The sequence below is a fragment of the Adiantum capillus-veneris genome, chromosome 19 (genome assembly GCF_014529385.1).
Source record: "Adiantum capillus-veneris isolate H3 chromosome 19, ASM1452938v2, whole genome shotgun sequence".
Classification (NCBI taxonomy): domain Eukaryota; kingdom Viridiplantae; phylum Streptophyta; class Polypodiopsida; order Polypodiales; family Pteridaceae; genus Adiantum; species Adiantum capillus-veneris.
The window spans coordinates 89,578,840-89,592,933 of record NC_140949.1 but is presented as its reverse complement, the minus strand read 5'-3'; the positions used below and the strand labels follow the sequence as shown (position 1 = coordinate 89,592,933).

The 14,094-nt window shown below is 45.1% G+C and overlaps 2 pseudogenes; one reads left to right on the top strand and one right to left on the bottom strand.

The window, feature by feature from the left end:
- The first annotated feature begins 8,794 nt into the window (after positions 1-8,794).
- LOC147434440 (uncharacterized) lies at positions 8,795-12,106 on the top strand (annotated as a pseudogene).
- Positions 11,614-13,576, bottom strand: LOC147434439 (uncharacterized; annotated as a pseudogene).
- Positions 13,577-14,094: the final 518 nt, after the last annotated feature.

Here is a 14,094-nt window from a genome sequence, read left to right as displayed (position 1 = left end):
AAAACCATATTCCTGTGGTTAAGACAATTTTTGTCGTCTTATCGCCTGAAAAATGGCCTCCACTTATTCCTCCATGTGTGTGTTCTAGAATCAGCAGGTATTCACTTTCACTTGCACAGATTCTAAGTTGATTGTCCTTTCCTCTCTTGTAGAGTTGATTTCCAATTAAATTAAAGTCTCGAGCCTCCAACTCTATAGCCCTTTTTCGCGCTTTTGTTATGTTTTCAGGAAATGTCCTTGTTGTTAAGAAATCAATGATATATTGACTCTATGCAGGTGCAATGGTTACCTGAAACAATGTCGCGTGATCCACCGGTCGTTTGGCTCTACATATAGTACAATTGTCAACATAAGCATGTGTGACAGCATACATAGTTGGCCAATAAACTCCGAAGTGTTTCAATATTTGGTGTGTTTTCATTGTTGAACAATGAAATGCACAATGTTGGATGTGTGCTTCTTCAAGATAACACTTAAATTCCTTTGGATTTATACATAATCGTAGAATTTGGTCCGAGCCTAGATGGTACAGTCGTCCTGCAATCAACTGAAAACTTTTCGTTTGTCAAAATGTTTGTTGTTTGGATCTGTCTTCCTTGTTATCAAATCTACCTCCAAAGGAAAGAATGCTAACAATTTCCTGAGATCATTTGGGTATCATTTCAATATTGAAAAGATAAGCATCAGGTATGTCATCATCTACTCCTTGAGGAGCTTCCCCGTTTTGTAGCCTTGAAAGATGATCCGCCCGTAGGTGAGTTTTACCCTTTTTTACTACCACTGTGACGTCAAACTCTAACAATATAATAAACCACCGTACAATTCTCGCAGTATTGCATGTGAAAATTAGTGAATAATAGGTGATTTCGGCTACAATTTGCGCACAAATGGAGTAGGATATGAGTGTGTGGATCACATAGGCATGTTGTCCATACACCCAACTCACTTTCTACTTGTGTGTAGCACAAAAAACACTTACCAATCAACGGGAAATTAGCATCAAAGTTAGGGGAAATTAGTGAATTTAATGGTCAAAATTAGCGATCAAGTTCAAGAACTAATGATGTGTGTGGGTTGTTTTGTGATGTTCTAAGCATAATCAATGCTAACCCAAGCACTAATCACACTAAAAACCACTCAATTAATCAACACACCTAATCTAAAAACTAATAAAATTAACAAGAAATTAGGAAAATTAGTGTCTCCTAATCACACCAATGGCACCTCTAGCTTAGGCAATCGCTCCCCGGCAGCGGCGCCAATGTTGGAACGTCATCCTAGCATAGGGAGGACATCTACATAATGTCAATCCGAGGAGTAGGATCCGGCTAGGGCATGGAAACACACAAGTGGCTTGTGCGTGCCAAATGGAGGATTAGAAGGTGAAACCTACACACAAAGAAAGCTACGAAGCGGTTAAGATGTTGCTACGAGGAGTGAGCACACTACTTACTCTACCATTCGTCCTAATCTCTCACACACAAGCTTAATCACACACTACTCTCTAATCAATCACTAATCCCACTCTAATCAAGCACACAATGAGCATAGAATAGCATAGAATGACCACACCGGGCACCAACACTCTACACAAGCCTACACACACTTAGTAGCATGCTTAAACAAGAGGAAAATATGAAAAAAGAGAGAGATTAATCAACAAATCAGCCACTAATCTTTGATTAATCAAGCATTGATTACACCATGAGCAAATGAGAGAGAAGAGGTTAGAGTTTAGCTATTGGCATGAGGCCGAATCGTCCATGCACACGCGTAGAAAGCTCAAGAACTCCATAGCCATCTCCTTCTTCACAAAGCTTATCTCAAATGAGTAAGAATCCCCTTTCACATTGTGTCTTTTGAGTTATATACTCTCTAGGCTTTTTAGAAGTGGCAGGGCACCCAAATGGCCAAACTCACTTAATCTGCTATCTGCACTGCCTAGGATCTAAATATAGCTCAATGTTTACAACTTGGAACTCTTGACGAGCCCAAAACATAATTACAACCCGCATTTGCGGTCATTTGACGGAAAATCCTAAAACTTAAGGGACCGTCAATTGTGACTGTAACTCCATAGATAGTCATCAATTCCAACTCTTCTCTGTATCTGTTGCTTGTATTTGCTTCATCTTCATCTTTACTTAGCGTCCGCATCATCTGGCCTCGTTAGCATTTACTGAAAATAGTAAATATAATCTTTGACTGGCTCGTTTGGCCATTGTTGACTTAGCCTCCAAACACCGCCCATGCGTCCGTTGGCTATGAACAACAGTGTTCGTTCATCCAAGCTGTATCTTCCTTCTCCTGCTGCCTGTGCAGCTGTTGGTGGTCCTGTACTTCTAATCATGCTCCAAGGTTCTGGCGTTGGGGGTTCTTCCGGTGGATAATAGACAGGATTTGCTGCATATCCATTGGAATCTTTGTAATATGCATGCATAGGTACCAAAGCCTTCTCTTTTGGTTCGTTTACTATTGGTGTGTATCTTATGCCGACCGGTCGTAATCCTGGTAGGGGTGGTTGTTGCCCCAATACTGGTTGTGGTCTTTCAATACCTACAGGTCCTGGTAGGTTGCCTGCTTGATACCTAGGCATCGGTGGAAGTTGAGGAGATGCTACCTGAGCTTGGGGAACATAAGGTCTCTCTCTCACATATCCCTTGTTATAATAACATTCCTCCGTCACATGGTTTGTCCATTTTTGTTCAATAGTACACCACTTCGGCTGCTTAGCCTGAGGCTTGGCATACATATTAATTTTTTTAGCACTTCCTCCACAAGCTGCTCCTTGGCTTACAACTACTTCTCCTTTCGGTGCTGTCTTAGCGGACTTGCTTCCACTTTGTTGTGAGGATGATTCATCATCAAGATCCTTGAATTCACCCTCCTTGTAGACCGCACAATTGTCTACAAGGCAAAGAGTCTCCTTAGTTAACTCATTTAGTGTCGTGCTCCTCTTCATATGTAAGTCCTTCTGGTATCTGCGTTCCTTAGTCCTTGAATAAGTATAAGCATAAGTCTGGACTGAGTTGGCAGTTCTTCCACAGGGCATAACTTCACATATCTTTTTAGTCGTAGGGCTGCCTTTCACACAGATTCCCCTTCTTTCTGTTTGAATTCATGGATTTGTGAGATTGTATTATGAGCTATCCCCATTTGTGAGAATTCCTCAATATTAAAATCGTCAAAAACCTCCTCCATAGACTCGAAATCTCTACGCTCCACATAGTCAAACCAAGTAGCGGCATCCTCTTCTAGGGTATGTCGAAACCCTGCAAATTGAGTAGGGAAGTCCAAAACTTCTTCAGCTCTAATTACATGCACAAAGGCTACTACATGATCCCTAGGATCTCTGTTTCCCGTGTATTTCTTGTTTATCCATTTTTGCACCTAAGAAGGTCTAATTCTACGATGGTCTACAAATCTCATCATTGGTTCTCCTCATCCTACTCGATATACCTCCTCTGGCCTTCAGTAGTGGGAGGGTTCCTCTCCCAGAGGTGCCCCTAAACCATAATTTCTAATGGTTCTTGCAAGAGGTGGTTCATCTCTTCTAACTCGTTCTATGGGTTGTCTTTCGGGCTCTGTCGACTCTTGAGTTTTTGGCTTACTCTCGCCTTGATATTGTGAATAGAGTGGTGGTTCTTGTAAATCTCTTAGCCCTCGTATGGCTGGATAACCATCTCTATTTTAGTCTTGTTCTAATGTCGCACTTTGTTGAAGCCATGCCTGCAATGATGGTTGGATTGCCTGTTGGTTCTGGTAGCTTCACGTATGTTGTCAGTTAGAATGTGATGTTGCGTTGTACTCTTCTGAAAATGGATTTGTTGACTTGCTAGGGGTATAGGTAGACCTTGGTACTTCTTCGGGGGCATATGTTGATGTTTCTGGAACTTTTTCCTTTTCTACCTCCTTTGGGAGAATTCATTTGTATTCTCGCCCGTACCTGTCAACAAAAATGATATCCTTCCCCATAGCAATTTCATAAGAGAATAAATAAAGAACCTTGTCTTTGCTTAATTCATTTGGTTAGGGTTCTTTGCATTGAAAATAAGAGACTACTCCCTCGCTCTCATGCTTGTAAATTCCCACATTCTCATTATAGGTAGAGACCCTGGTTGTTTTTTTATCATACATAAAAAGAGCTCCAAGTCGATCAATTTTTGGAGGCGGCTCTTGAGCCTCGGAGACCATTTTTCCTTTTGCCACATTATCTCCATATCTGTTGTAATCCTCAGGGCTACTAACTATCAGATAGTGGTTCCCCTTTTCATCTTGGAATCTATCTCCATCATCATAGACTCGAATTATCTCCAGTCTCTGAGAAGGTCTTTCCTCTATACAAATACACTTGCGTCCCTGATAGTCAGAACAAACTAGGGCTCCCCTAGAGTTTATTTCTTCTAAGAAGATTATAGTGAGCTTGGCATCATTCAAAGGGTTTTGGGAGGTACTTCCTCCTAGCATTGGTCCTTCACCGGAGAAATCTCTTGGCTGTTGACTACCCATCATGAAGAAGGACTTATTTGATGAAGTGTCAGTATCACTACCCTCGTCAATGATTGGGGCTAATGGATCTAGCCTTGCCTGAGTTACACTTTCTTCAGTGGATACTAAGCTACCTTGATCACCTACCACTTTTTGGTCTCTAGGAATGTGTCTTCCTGATATTAAATTCATCAACTTATCAATGCCATTTGTCACAAATCCAACCACTCACTTGGCAAGGGATCAATTTTCGTACAACTTCTTGCCTTGCCGCTGAATATACATGTACATAAGCGTTTAATTTTAGCAATCGAATCATAGCATTTAATTACTTGATGAGGAAAGGGCTGAAAATGAGCAGGCTAGAGGTATGCCCAAATGGCTGGTGCATACATTGCATGATAGTAAATTGGATGCACCTTTGTCTAGTCGTACTTGTTCAGGATCTTTCCATGCATCTTATCCATCAGATTGTTATGCTTTGGTTGTGTCTAGCTTACATGATGTTGAGGAACCTCTGTCTTTTGATGAAGCAAAAAATTCAAAAAATTGGATGGCTGCCATGCAATCAAAATATGATGCACTTATAGAAAATGACACATGGACTTTATGTGATCTGCCTCCTGGAAAAAAGGCCATTGTTACAAAGTGGGTTTACAAGTTGAAATGCAAGCCGGATGGTGAGATCGATCGCCATAAGGCTCGACTTGTTGCAAAGGGTTATGCACAACAAAAAGGCATAGATTATGAAGAGACTTTTGCTCCCATTTGTCGTATCACAACTGTGCGTTTTCTATGTGTATTGGTAGCTCATTTTGGTTGGAATGTACATCAATCAAACATTGTTACTGTTTTCTTGAATGGTGACATATTTGAGGAAGTTTATGTAACACAACCTCGTGGTTTTGTCAAGAAAGGACAAGAGGACAAAATGTGCAGCTGTAAGAAGGCTTTATATGGGTTGAAGCAATCTCCTTGTGCTTGGTATAAGCAAGCTGACACTCATTTGGTCAAACAAGGCTTTCGTAAAAGTTCAACAAAAAGCACATTGTATGTAAAGCATGAGGGTGATGTACTTCTCATTGTGATTCTTTATGTCGATGATTTTCTCATCACTGGACCAAATGAGAGACATATTGCTGAATTTAAGGCTGATTTGAATGCTACTTTCAAGATGAAAGATTTGGGACTGTTGCATCATTACTTGGGTATACAATTTAAGCAATGTGATGGTGGTATTGCCTTGTGTAAGAAAAGTTACATAGAGACATTTCTATGTAAGTTTGGACTAGAAGATTACAAACCTATTGCCACTCCCATGGAAACAGGTTTGAAGTTGAGTCTACATGATGCTGGTGATCTTGCTGATGTCACTCTTTACCAAACTGTTGTTGGCTACGTCATTTATGTATGCAACACGAGGCTGAATATTTAGTTTGCAATCTCATAGGTTAGCAGATTTATGCATAGCCCAGGGTCTAAGCATTGGTAGGATGTCAAGAGGATTTTCCGCTACCTTAGTGGCACTTTACATCTTGGCTTGTTTTATCCCAAGGGGGGGACATTGCCGCCAGACTTGCATGCTTTTTTGGACTCAAATTGGGCTAGTTGTTTTGACACGCGAGTGTCCACAAGTGGTTTTTGTTTCATGCTTGGTAGTTCATGTATATCATGGTTGAGCAAGAATCAACCTACTGTGGCCACTTTGAGTTGTGAGACTGAGTACAGGGCAGTCTTCACAGCTACGGTTGAGTGTGTATGGCTCAAACGCCCTGACTTGGGTGTTGGACAGGACACTGCCAACACTATCTACACTGACAGTCAGAGCGCATTGGTAGTTTCGAGGAACCCAGTTTTTCATGCGCGCACAAAGCACATGGAGGTGCATTACCATGATGTCATGGAGAGGCTCTCAGCAGGAGAGATCAGCTTGGCTTATGTGCCAACACAGGACAACCTTGCAGACCTTTTCACACATGCATTGTCTCGTGAGAAGCTCGAAGCTTTTTGCAAAGCATTGGGCTTGCTGCCCTTTGTGGACTGATCATGTCCTGAGGGCATGACACTTCCCTTTACTCATGTGCTAGCTCTCGTTCACTACATCATTCTAGGGGAGATTTGTTACCATATACATGTGGTAGTGATGTGTGTGAATACACTAGGACCGTCAGGGCATTTTTTCCCTCTTTAGGAGGTTTTTTCCCCCCTGCATTGTATATATGCCCGTCACTCTAGGGCTATCTATCTTTCCATTGCACACTAAGAAATACACTCTCTATTGTGTGCCTTGAGCTTCCTTTGTCTTCTCCAAGTTGTGTGTGTTTCTGCAATCCTAATTCCAACACAAGTAGGGATACCATATAGAATTGTGGGTTCGATGTGATATTCATATATGTTTTATGGTTTGTTTTGGTGATTTTGATTCCACTTGTTTGATTTCCATAAACTTATGTTTTGATGTATGAAAACTAAATGGGCCGTTGGTACAGCTCGATTTGGTCGACGTCAGAAAGTGTCAATGACAGATGCACGACAGCAGGTAGGTGGATGGTCGCAAGCTTGGTCATGTACTCAATGCAGGTTGGAGCTGGTGCGGTGGAGATATGTATGTCAAATGCGGCAATTTACAAGTTGATGGTGGTTTTTTGGGAGCTCTAATAGCCGAAAACTTAAAGGCGTGTGTGCCAATTCAGTGGACAAGTTCACCGGGATCAAAGGTTGCGATGGTCGTGGCAATCATCACTTTGTCGTCGGGATCTCGGTGCCCCGATAGTGTCTATGCGGATGCCTTGTGTTTGTTTGTGGCCATGATGGCCTTGGCACAAGGGCAAGAGCTCTTGTATTAAAGGTATGCGGAGCTATATGCACGAATCAAGGCCTCAGGTTGCCTCTCATTGGAAGGCGGCCCAAGTCGCAAAGTGGAATTTTTTTATTAAAAAAAAGTTTGCCATGCTAAAAAAGGGAGGGCGAGCTGCAGTCGTCGGAAGGAGAAGGGCCGCCATCTGCGAGAGTTTGGACTGATGTTGCAAGGAGGAAAGAGCGCCACTTGGTAAGCATGAGGAGGTGTTGCAGTTGGAGAGCTTGTGGAAGGGACCCCCCTTGCATGGGGGTAACCGGGGGCCATCGAGAGGAGCCCGCTAGAGGGGGGTGAGTTGCAGGTGATGGGGGTCGGCTTGTGAGAGGAGCCCATTGGGGGGTTTTTGCAAGGACGAGGGGATGCAGGGCCTTGAGATGGTTTCAGAGGAGATGGCGGGCCTGATCAAAGGAATCCGAGGGGGCTGGCCAGTGTAGGGAGGCCGCTTGGAGCGCAGGGAGCTTGGTTGAAGGCAGCCAGGGTCGAGCAGCTGCAGTTAGTAATAGGGCCACAAAGGGCTGCCAGATTGAAGAAAGAAGGGGTCGATTGCACAGAAGAGGCCGGGAGCGGCAAGAGGTGGCCTCAAGAGGGAGAGGGTTGGATTGCAGGACAGAAGGAGCCGAGAGGCTGCAGGGTTGCGCCATCAAAGAGGAGAGTTGAGCTTGGAGAGAGCCAGGGAGGTCGAGGCCATCAAGGAGCTGAGGTCGTGGCGGATCAGGAGGTGGGAGAGCTGTGGAAGAAGGAGGCCGCCATCTACTGGGTGGTGAGAGCCGTGAGTAGGCGGGGTTGTAGGCTCAAGCAGGGCCTGTTGAAGACCGGACAAGACCGGCCAGAGAGAGAAGAAACTCGACTACAGAAAACAAAGACGCCAAAGAGGGGATTCTACGAGAAGAAGGAGACCGTCAAGTACTGCAAAGACGAGGATCCGTGAAGCAGAGAGTGAGACCGCCAGTGTGGGCTACCTCTAGCTGAGAAAGGGTGCCGGATTTCATCGAATCAGCCGACGCCATCATTGTACCCGAATGCTTGCTTTTTGCTATGCATAAGTCATTTTATGGTATGGTTGGGTTAGTGTTCGTGTTGGAGTTGTCATCATTCTTCTCATCTGAGTCTCATCCTTTGCCTTATGCCCGTGGTAGCGGTGGCTCCGGGTCTTTTGTGTGTGTGCAGAGAGAGAGAGAGAGAGAGAGAGAGAGAGAGAGATTGATTGTGGTTGCAGATTGAATGTGGTTTTGTATGCGGTTGAGGCTTGGGAGGTCTCCCGGTGTGAGTGTGCTTACAGATTTGTGTGCATTGATGTGTGTGTCGGTAAAGGTAATTGTGAAGGGAGAGCCGAAGTTGCTCGTAGGTGAGTCCTTGGTGTGAAGGTTGGCGGATAGTGTGCGTGTGTACGTCATGTGTCTGTGTGGCTTGGGGTGCTGGATACCTGCTGGGCTATAGAGAGGCATCGAGTTTGTGTCCTGTGTGTTGTTCCATTTCCTCCATCCCATGAGTGGTGCCTCCATTGAGGACCTAGTGATTGCTCCTTGGTGAAGTCGAAGACGGTGTTGCGGTGTTTCGAGGTTCCAAGAACAAGCGCTGTTAAGAAATATGTGGTCGCGTTTTCCTACTTTTACGGGTGTTGAAGATGCTGAAGTGTGGCTACAAGACTACGGCCTTTTTCTGCTGGAGAGTGGCTTGTCAAGAGAAGAGGGAGTGGTTAAAGCTTTCCCGCTCCTGGTTCGTGGCAAAGCAAAGGTATGGTATGAGAGCTTGCAGGCTAAAGAAAAGTTGGAATGGGGCACATTGGAAGTGGCATTCCGAAGCCGATATGTGGCCAACCCGCAGTGGAGTGAAGTGAAGCAGATGATGGACAACCTAAAGCAAAGCCTTGACGGTGATTTTCGAGCATTTGTGTGGGAGTTCGAGGCCATATGGAGCAAGTGGGTTAAGGTAACTGCTGTAGAGAATGCAAATTTTTTGAAGATGACCAAGTTTGTGGACTGCTTGCATGTCAAAGTGCGATATAATGTCAAGATGGATGGGACAGACACATACGAGGAGGCAGTAGCCTATGCACAGAGCAGGACAAAGAAGATTTTAAGGAAGCAACAAGCAAAGCAGGTTCTGATGAGTCCATTGGTGCCAAGGCCAATTGCCAGGGAAGAGCTTCAGGTAGTCCGACCCTTTGTTGATGCACATGTGGTAGCAGCGAATAGGTGTGATGACAGAATGGAGACGATACCATGTGGGCCTATGAGGCTTCAGCAGCTGCAGAGAGGAGTCTACCAAGTACCGCCTGATGTGCTTGACCAGGTGACTTTCGAAAAGCAAGCACTGGAGAAGATAGCTGAAGTGCCAAAGTCGGTGAGTTTTGTGGAGAAAGCCGAGCTGTGTTCGGGTTATAGCAGTTCCTTGGATAAGGACAGCACATGGGAAACAGAGTCTGCTTTCTCAAGGTACCTATGATGTCATATGTCGATAATTTGGTCAAAGAATGGCAGGTTGTAGGTGAAAAGACAGTTTGCAAGGTTGTAGGTGAAAAGACAGTTTGCAAACACGAGGGGGTTTGGCAACCCTCTCTCGTGCCTTGTGATGGTCAGGCCATGTTGACTGAAGAAGAATGTCTTGATGAAGATGATTGGGGATTTGATGAGCCGGTGGTCGATATTGATGGCGAGTCGCAAGTTTTGGTTGCTAAAGCTATGGAGAGAATACAGGACATGCGAGGCTGCGTGCCTGCTCCAGTACCACTTGAAGAGCCTACATATGAGGTTTTGCCAGTGTTTGCTTTGGATGATCGGATGCCGCAAGTGGTGTTTTTTGAAGACGGTGATGCTATGGAGATCTCTCTAGAGGATGGTTGGGAGACACAGGGTGTAGAAGATATGCAGGGTGTGCAGGTTTGTTTGGGCTGTGGAGATAGTCCATGTATACAAATTTTTGAATGGTGTTGCTATGAAGGTCTACAAGACAGGTTGGCTGACAAAGTTACAGGTGCAAAGCAGGGAATACTTGCCTATGTTTTACAGACGGATGACGATGATCAAAGCTATATTTTTGATCCTGGTGGAAGCTTCACTACAATTGGGAGAGCTTATGGCTTTCCATTTGACCCGGGCGGGCTCTATAGCAGATGAATATCTCTCTATCTATCTAATGCTTCTTATACATAGTATCTATCAATTTTCTTCTTATGCACTAATATCCTATCTAAATAATACTATCGTTGAGCATAAATGCTCAAAGAGGGGTTGGGCAATGATGGTACAGCTCGATTTGGTCGACCTCAGAAAGTGTCAATGGCAGATGCACGGCAGCAGGTAGGTGGATGGTCGCAAGCTTGGTCATGTACTCGATGCAGGTTGGAGCTGGTGCGGTGGAGATATGTATGTCAAATGCGGCAATTTATAGTTGATGGTGGTTTTTTGGGAGCTCTAATAGCCAAAAACTTAAAGGCGTGTGTGCCGATTCGGTGGACAAGCTCATCGGGATCAAAGGTTGCGATGGTCGTGGCAATCATCACTTTTGTCGTTGGGATCTCGATGCCCCGATAGTGTCTATGCGGATGCCTTGTATTTGTTTGTGGCCATGATGGCCTTGCACAGGGGCAAGAGCTCTTGTATTAAAGGTATGCGGAGCTATATGCACGAATGAAGGCCTCGGGTTGCCTCTCATGGGAAGGCGGCCCTCGCAAAAGAGGAATTTTTTTAAAAAAAAGTTTGCCATGCTAAAAAAGGGAGGGCGAGCTGCAGTCAGAAGGAGAAGAGACACCATCTGCGAGAGTTTGGACTGCTGTTGCAAGGAGGAAAGAGCGCCACTTGGTAAGCATGAGGAGGTGTTGCAATTGGAGAGCTTGTGGAAGGGCCCCCCTTGCATGGGGGTAACCGGGGGCCATCGATGTGGGAGTAGAAGGCCAGGGGGCCTCCCACTATCAGAGGCGCAGAAAGAGAACATTAATACATTGTGTAGATGTGTGTTACACAGAGAATGAGATGAGAGAGAAGGTAGAAAGAGACACACGCAGATAGGCGGTTAGTAGGGTTGATTGCTTGATAGTAGCGTGATTATAAAGGCTGGGAATAGTGGATTTGAACGGGTGTTGGTGCCTCTTGGTTTCTCGAGGCATGACAGCTGGAATATTTTATTATATTCCAACATCCCCCCTTAGCTGAATGCCGAGAGGAGATTTTATTGTGCATGAAAAGTGCTTAGAAGAGCTGGAAAGTGCTTTCTGTTTTTGTTTCCATCAAACGATGGAGGTGCACGAAAGAAAAATTTTACTTTAGCTTTCAATTGGGTTTTCTGCACAATCAATCAGGTTCAAGCAGAAAGGTGTTAAGTGGAAATGTTTGATGTCGAGGTTTCATATTGATTCTCGCACGAGAATCAAGTTCTTCAACTGCATGTTGAGATCGAATGACTTTCTTCAATTGATCCCCCCTTCGACCGAAAACATGTGCTTTAGATTTTGCTTCAGATTGGCTTTTGGTGAAGAAGATAAGGTAGGAGTCCAAGTATTTGAGCATGATGAAGATAACTACTGAACTTTTTGGCTTTGGACCATTGGAAGGATCATCACGTCGATGATTTTGAATTCCAAAATTGTGGCACAAGGTTGGTTTTCGATTGCGAGGAGCTCGGCAACAGTATTTGCAAAAGGGGACCCTGTCATAGCACTCAAGAACATCGAGCTTTGAAATCTGTATTGCTTCATTTTCATGGAGGCCATCACTTTGCAAACGGTTACCATAAAGGCCATCGTCTACCATCAGTGATAGTGTCTCTGCAAAATCCAAGGTTGGCATTGAAGAAGGAGACAAGCCTTTGATAACATCCTTCATGATGGCACCCTCATCGTCATCATCATCTGCCTCCAAGTTAAGGCATGGCAAGGATTGGGCTCGCTGTTGAAGGACTGCAGATGAGGGGGCAAGGGGCAGATTGTAACAAGGCCGATTATGAATAGCAGTAGCATTACATTGGTTTATCAGCAAGGCAGCCAGCAGAGGGCTACAGCTTGGTGGGTATTGGAGATCTGCGCTAAGAGAGACATCATGAGGTGATGTATAGCTGCAGCAAGAGGGTCTGGCCTCATCAAGAGCAGAATTAGGCACTTCAGTTGGATTGTCTAAGTCATTGACAACGCCGAAAGTAGGCCAAGGGGCATGGCTAGCAGGATTATTCACCTGCAAAAGGGATTGATTGTCCTCCAGAATCATCTGGGAAGTGACTGCCAGCGCAGGAACAGTGTTGTCTGCAGCACCCGATGAGAAATCCTCCACAGACAATGACGCCAATATGCAGGGTTTCACAAAAGCATTAACAAATGCTGCAATGATTTCATCATCGTCACGGCCAGCAATGTGTAGAGCAAGATAAGATGCAACATGTCCTTGGCGCGCATGGGCAACAGTATGGGTTGGGCATGACTTCTCAGCAGCAGTGAAGACCTTGATGGCTTGGTCATCTCCTCTTTCTCCAGCAGGATGGTGAGCCTTCAGAAATGGGCTAGAAAGATGCTCAGCATTGAGACTGCTATCCCCAGAATTTTCAAAGTAAATGCCGCAAACTTTGTTAAGAACATGAACATAGTGAGGTCCGATACACTGCATTTCAGAGGGTATTTTGGGTATCTTATCACCTGCCGCTTCAGGTGCCCCTTCCGTGGAAGCAAGAAATGCCTCAATGATGGCATCATCGTCCTCTGTATATTCAAATGAGCCCCGGCAAATTGCGTTGCCTGAGGGAGCATCATTAGAGGATGCAGAATGTAAAGGGTTAGGGGTCTTTGAAGGCTTGCATGGCATTAGGCATTGCGCTGAATAGGAATGTTGAATGGCCTTCACAAAGCAACAAATGAGAGCATGTGCAAGAAGAGATGATGCTTCATATCTGCACTCAGAGTTGGCATTAAAGGAGGAGTTGAGTTGAGTCTCTTGCACAGGACATGTATGATTTACAGTATCATTATTCGCATTCAGCAGGTGATCGCTGAAATTGGCTGTGGTTGCACCATCTGTGGCTTGCATGCAAGAGAAACAGGGTTCATCGAAGCGGGTAGCACCAGCAGCAAGAATTGGCTCATTGCAGGTTTCTCTATTCGTGCAGCAGCAGCAAGAATGGCTGGCGCCATCAGGAAGTAGGGGTGCAGGAAATAACTGGCGATTGATACCATGTGGGAGTAGAAGGCCAGGGGGCCTCCCACTATCAGAGGCGCAGAAAGAGAACATTAATACATTGTGTAGATGTGTGTTACACAGAGAATGAGATGAGAGAGAAGGTAGAAAGAGACACACGCAGATAGGCGGTTAGTAGGGTTGATTGCTTGATAGTAGCGTGATTACATGGGGTGATTATAAAGGCTGGGAATAGTGGATTTGAACGGGTGTTGGTGCCTCTTGGTTTCTCGAGGCATGACAGCTGGAATATTTTATTATATTCCAACAATCGAGAGGAGCCCGCTAGAGGGGGGTGAGTTGCAAGTGATGGGGGTCGGCTTGTGAGAGGAGCCCATTGGAGGGCTGTTGCAAGGACGAGGGGTTGTAGGGCCTTGAGATGGTTGCAGAGGAGATGGCAGGCTGATCAAAGGAATCCGAGGGGGCTGGCCAGTGTAGGGAGGCCGCTTGGAGCGCAGGGAGCTTAGTTCAAGGTAGCCAGGGTCGAGCAGCTGCAGTTGGTTAGAGCCGTTGGTAAGAGGGCCACAAAGGGCCGCCAGATTGAAGCAAGAAGGGTTCGATTGCAGATAAGAGGCCGGGAGAGGTAAGAGGTGT